This window comes from Carya illinoinensis, chromosome 3 (assembly GCF_018687715.1).
Source record: "Carya illinoinensis cultivar Pawnee chromosome 3, C.illinoinensisPawnee_v1, whole genome shotgun sequence".
In the NCBI taxonomy this organism is placed as follows: Eukaryota; Viridiplantae; Streptophyta; class Magnoliopsida; order Fagales; family Juglandaceae; genus Carya; species Carya illinoinensis.
In genome coordinates this window covers 37845339-37851952 of record NC_056754.1, presented here as the reverse complement: position 1 = coordinate 37851952, position 6614 = coordinate 37845339, and positions in this window count along the sequence as shown.

Genomic DNA, 6614 nt, shown 5'->3' with positions numbered 1-6614 from the left:
TGCTGCCTATTAAAAGAAAGATGATCACGATGAGCCAATATGAGCTTTTCTTGGGCTAGATGTAAATTCCTCTGCACATTACCAAAGCTTGATCTATTCCATACTGACAATTTTTCACTACAATGCTCAATCTTCTTCATTACTGTATTCAGTTCCCTTCTTCCTTCAACAGCCTTCCAAGCCCCATCCACAACTTGCTTACAACTAGAGTCTTCTACCCACATTGCCTCAAAATGAAACAATTTCCTTCTTGGTCCCTTTTGTACCTCTTCTGACGGTTTTAAACTGATAGACCTATGATCTGAATAAGCAACTACCCCATAGCTAACCACAACCATTGGATAACAAGAATGCCACTTCAAATTTTAGAAGCACCTATCTAGTCTCTCACTAATTGTATGGCCCTCTTCCATCTCATTACACCAAGTAAATGGACTACCTCTAAACCCCAGATCATGCACTTGACATTCTGCAATGACATCTCTAAAGGCCTTCAGTTGCCTATCTGGTTTAGCTCTTCCACCACTCTTTTCATCATTACTTATAATCTCATTGAAATCTCCCAAAAGAATATGTTGAATCCAAGGTTTCAAGTTTCATGTGATTATAAATCTACACATGGATTTTGATGATAACAAATGAATTCAAAGAATAAAGGAGTTTCAAGCTCAAGTTGTTCACACAATGGAATCAAGCACATCAAAGAACCAAACATGAGCAAAAAGGAAACAAGTTCACATTAAAGTCATAGAGTAATGTTGTAAATCTCTTAAAATTTGAAATTAGGATTAATGCTCAAAATTAATATTTTATCATAAAGCATTAAAATACATTTTCCACATGTGCATGAATATTTTTGAAAATTAAATTTAAAAATTTTGAAAGATGATTGATTGTCATCTTTTGCATGTGCATGCCTTAATTAAAGGGTTGAACTTTGAAAATATTAAAGATGATTGATTGTCATCTTTCACATGTGCATGTTTTATTTGAATATTTTCAAAAGTGATTGATGCTTTTTTAGACTTATACAAAATGTAGATGATTTTGTTTGAAAATTTTGAAAAGTAAAGTGTGCTCATTTTGTCATATGCAAAAAGTAAAAGATTAGGTTTGAATTTTTTGAAAAGGAAAGTGTGCTCATTTTGTCATATGCCAAAAGTAAAAGATTAGGTTTGATTTTTTTGAAAAAGTGAATGATATTGTCTTTGACAATTGAAAAAGAAGAACCTTTTATTTGAATTTTTTGAAAAAGTGAATGATGTTGTCTTTGACATGTGAATCTTTTTAAATTTGAATATGAAGTCTCATATGCTTATAAATAGATCATTTGAGAGCTTCACATTTACAACACCAAGAGCATACAACATTCATTCAAAGCTTTCATTCTCTCTTCTCTAAGCATTGAGCATTAATCTTTGTTCATTTTGAGAGATATAGTTTGCGCTGTATTGTTCTTATTTCACTCATTGAGGAGTGTTTTCTGATAACCTACCCACTATCAGCTTTTGTATCAGAAAAAGGGTGTGTATAACCCTTGTGCGTGTAGAAAGTATTCTACACGGGGAATAGTTGAATCACCACGTGAAAGGTGATTGCAAGTGTAGAGGGTGTTCTACACGGATCCTTTGTAGCGGTGTTGTTCAAAGGTGTAATAGGTTTCTATCTCCACCTGAAGGAGGTTGAATAGTGAATTTGGGAATCCTCAAGGGGTAGCTTGAGGCGAGGACGTAGGCAGTGGAGCCGAACCTCGTTAACATACTGAGTTTGCTTCTCTCTTACCCTTACTCTTTATATTTATTGTTATTTCATATTTTGTTTATATTTTATATTATATATTTGATTTAAATTGTTGTTTTTTTTTAAATACAACTCAATTCACCCCCCTCTTGTGTTAGTCATCTGGGCAACAATTGGTATCAAAGCTAAAAGCTCTATTATAAGATTAACTATCTTTTGAGTTATGATCTTATGGCTAACATTGCAGTTTCATTTGGTGAAGGTCAATCTAGCAGTCGGCCTCCACTCTTTTGTGGAGATAATTACTCATTCTGGAAAGTTAGAATGAGAATATTTCTTCAGGCTCAAGGTAGAGAAATCTGGAAATGTATTGTAAATGGACCTTATATTCCAACAAAAGTGGTTGATGGAGTAAAGGTCAAAAAGGAAGAAGAAGAGTTTGATCGTGAAGACGATAGACTTTATACTTTAAATTTAACTGCTATGAATTTATTATATAATGCTCTTAATGGAAATGAGTTTAATAGAATAATGAATTGCGCTACGGCAAAGGAAATTTGGGATAACTTGGAAGTAACTCATGAAGGAACTTCGCAAGTCAAGGAATCAAAAATTTATATTCTTACTCATGAATATGAAATGTTTAAGATGAATGATGATGAATCTATTTCTAGTATGCACACTCATTTTACTAACATCATAAACAGTTTGACAGCTCTTGGCAAAGTTTATTCCAAGGTGGAGATAGTAAGAAAAATTCTCAACTCTTTACCAAAACGTTGGGAATCAAAAGTTACAGCAATTCTTGAAGCTAGAGACCTCAAGAAGCTCGAAGTCAATGAACTCATCGGGTCACTTATCACCCATGAGTACACATTGAAAAGAGGAGAAGAAGAAGGAAAGCCAAAGAAGAGTCTAGCACTTAAAGCTGTTCCTCATGAAAGTGAAAGTGATGAAGATGAGGAAAATGATGATAAAGATGAAGAAGTTGCGATAATAACAAGAAGAATTCAGAGATTCTTGAAGAAAAATAGAACTCCTCCGAGGAAATCCTTCAAAAAGTTTTCCAAGAAAGATTCAGGTAAAAATGACACTTTAATTTGTTATAAATGCAATAAGCCTGGTCATATCAAGCCAGATTGTCATCTGCTAAAGAAAGATCGAAACAAGGGCAAGAAAGCAATGAAAGCTATATGGGATGATGATTCAAGTAGCTCAGATAGTGAAGCAAGCAATGAAGAATCAGCAAATCTTTGTCTTATGGCTAAAGATGACATTGAGGTAACAAATCTTGATAATATTGAAAATCCTTCATATGAAGAATTGCAAAATATTTTAGAAGAGATTTATGAGGAATTTGAAAAATTGGGTATCAAGTATACTGCTTTGAAAAAGAAAAATTCTTCTTTAACAAACGAAATTGAAATTTTAAGAAAAGAAAGTATCATTTTGAAAGATGAAAATCTTGAATTGAATAAGAAGAAAACCGATTTAGAACATATTGTTGAAAACTTTACGAATGGAAAAAGAAATTTTGAAAAACTTCTTGGTAGTCAAAGATGTATTTTTGACAAGGCAGGATTGGGATATATGCCAAAACAAAAATACAAACCTTATAAAAATTTCTTTGATAATCATTCTACATCAAAGACTAATATTCAAAATTCTTTTCATAAAAATAATTTTGTCAAAAAAGGATATTATTATAATCATTCAAGTTTTTCATATATGTCACATGCTATTTGTAATTTTTGTAATGGAAATGGTCATAATTATCATACTTGTCCTATTAGAAGAAATCATACAATGACTATTAGGGTCATATGGGTACCTAAAAATATTGTTTTTTCTAATACTAATAAATAAAGGATCCAAAGAACTTGGATACCAAGAAAAATCATTTTAATTGTTTTTATAGGTATGCATGAAGTCATCCACAAGCAAAAATAAGTGGTTTTTAGATAGTGGATGTTCAAGACACATAACGGGCGACAAGACTAATTTCTTTGATCTTAGATCTAAAGAAGAAGGACACGTGACATTTGGAAACAACTCGAAAGGGAAGATCGTGGGAATAGGTAAAATTGGTAATGAATCTTCTCTCATAATTGAAGATGTTCTACTTGTTGAAGGTTTAAAACATAATCTTTTGAGCATAAGTCAATTATGTGATAAAGGATTTACAGTTACTTTCAAAATGGATAAATGCATTATTTTGAATGAACATGATTGTAATATTTGTTTTATTGCTTTTAGAAACAATAATGTTTATACAATCGATTTTGAAGAAATTACCTCACAAGATGCTATTTGCTTTTCAGCTCAAAATGAAACTAGTTGGCTATGGCATAGAAGATTAGGTCATGCCAATATGGAACTTATTTCCAAACTTTCAAAAAATGATCTTGTGAGAGGTTTACCAAAAACAAATTTTCTTAAAGACAAAATTTGTGATGCATGTCAATTTGGTAAACAAACAAAAACTTCTTTTAAAACTAAAAAACATATTTCCACTACTAGACCATTGCAACTGATACACATGGATCTTTTTGGACCAAATAGAGTTGCAAGTCTAGGAGGAAAATATTATGCATTTGTTATTGTTGATGATTTCTCTAGATATACTTGGGTCATCTTTCTTGCTCATAAGGATGAGGCACATAATGCTTTTACCAAGTTATGTAAGAGAATTCAAAATGAAAAGGGCTATACTATTTCAAGTATCCGAAGTGATAGGGGAAAAGAGTTTATTAATAAAAATATTGAAACATTTTGTGATGAAAATGGTTTTGTGCATAATTTTTCTGCTCCTCGAACTCCTCAACAAAATGGGGTAGTAGAGAGGAAAAATAGATCTCTTCAAGAGATGGCAAGAACAATGCTCAATGAGAACAACTTGCCTAGTTATTTTTGGGCCGAATCGGTAAGTACTGCATGTTATGTTATAAATAGAGTTATGCTAAAGTCTAAATTAGATAAAACCCCCTATGAGCTTTGGAATGAGAAAAAACCCAACATTGGTTACTTTCATGTATTTGAATGCAAATGTTTTATTTTGAATGACACGGATAATTTATGCAAGTTTGATGCAAAATCTGATGAAGGTATCTTTTTCGGGTATTCTACTAATAGTAAAGCTTATAGAGTATTCAATAAAAAGACTTTAACTGTACAAGAATCTATGCATGTAGTATTTACTGAATCTAATTCTCTACTCTCCAAGAAATCTATTGATGAAGAAACAGAACGTATAAATAACATAGAAAGTCTCAATCTCAACAAAGAGAAAACAATAGAGGAAGTTCAACATGGAGCTATCAGGAAAGATCATCAAAATTTAATACAAGATGCAACCAAACAGTGGAAATTTGTGAAAAATCATCTAGTAGAACAAATTTTGGGAGAACCTTCACAAGGTGTAAGTACTCGATCATCTCTTAGAAATATTTGCAATCATACTGCTTTTCTATCTCAAATTGAACCCAAAAATATTGATGACGCACTTCTTGATGAATCTTGGATTCTAACTATGCAAGAAGAGTTGAATCAATTTGAAAGAAATAATGTTTGGACACTTGTTCCTAGACCCAAAAATCATACTATTATTGGAACAAAATGGGTTTTTAGAAACAAGAAAGATGAGTCCGGAGTCATTACTAGAAATAAGGCTCGACTTGTAACCCAAGGTTTTAATCAAGAAGAAGGAATCGATTATGATGAGACATATGCACCTGTAGCAAGATTAGAAGCTATTCGAATGCTACTTGCATATGCTTGTTATAAAGATTTCAAACTTTTTCAAATGGATGTTAAAAGTGCTTTCTTAAATGGTTTTATAAATGAAGAGGTATATGTTGAGCAACCTCCAGGTTTTGAAAATCATATTTCCCCAAATCATGTTTTCAAACTCACAAAAGCATTATATGGACTTAAACAAGCTCCTAGAGCTTGGTACGAGAGACTCAGTGGTTTCTTGATTGAAAAAGGTTTTTCAAGAGGAAAAATCGACACAACTCTTTTCATTAAATATGAAAATGATGATATTCTTTTGATTCAGATTTATGTTGATGATATAATATTCGGTGCTACTAATGAAAATATGTGTCAAGTTTTTGCTAAGACTATGCAGGAAGAATTTGAGATGAGCATGATGGGAGAACTTACATTCTTTCTCGAATTACAAATTAAGCAAACAAAAAGTGGGACATTCATCAATCAATCAAAATATATTAAGGAATTACTGAAGAAGTTTGGGATGGAAAATGTTAAGGAAATTGGAACGCCAATGAGCCCATCAACTAAACTTGATAAAGATGAATCCGGTAAACCAATTGACTCGAAAATATATCGAGGTATGATTGGTAGTTTATTATATTTAACAGCCAGTAGACCAGATATTATGTTTAGTATGTACTTATATGCACGCTTTCAATCATCTCCAAAACAATCACATTTAATTGTAGTTAAGCTCATTTTTAGATATCTTAGTGGTACAATTAACCTAGGGTTATGGTACCCTAAGCACACATATTTCGATCTAATCAGTTACACAGATGCAGATTATGCTGGCTGTAAAATAGATCGAAAAAGCACTAGTGGAGCATGTCATTTCTTAGGTCATGTACTAGTTTCCTGGTTTAGTAAAAAACAAAATTCTGTTGCACTATCTACTGCTAAGGCAGAATATGTTGCTGCGGGTAGTTGTTGTGCTCAAGTTCTCTACATGAAGCAACAACTTGAAGACTTTAAACTTATGTATAATCACATTTCAATCAAATGTGATAATACAAGTGCTATAAATCTTTCAAAAAACCCAATACAACATTCTAGAACTAAGCATATTGAAATAAGGTATCATTTTCTTCGAGATCATG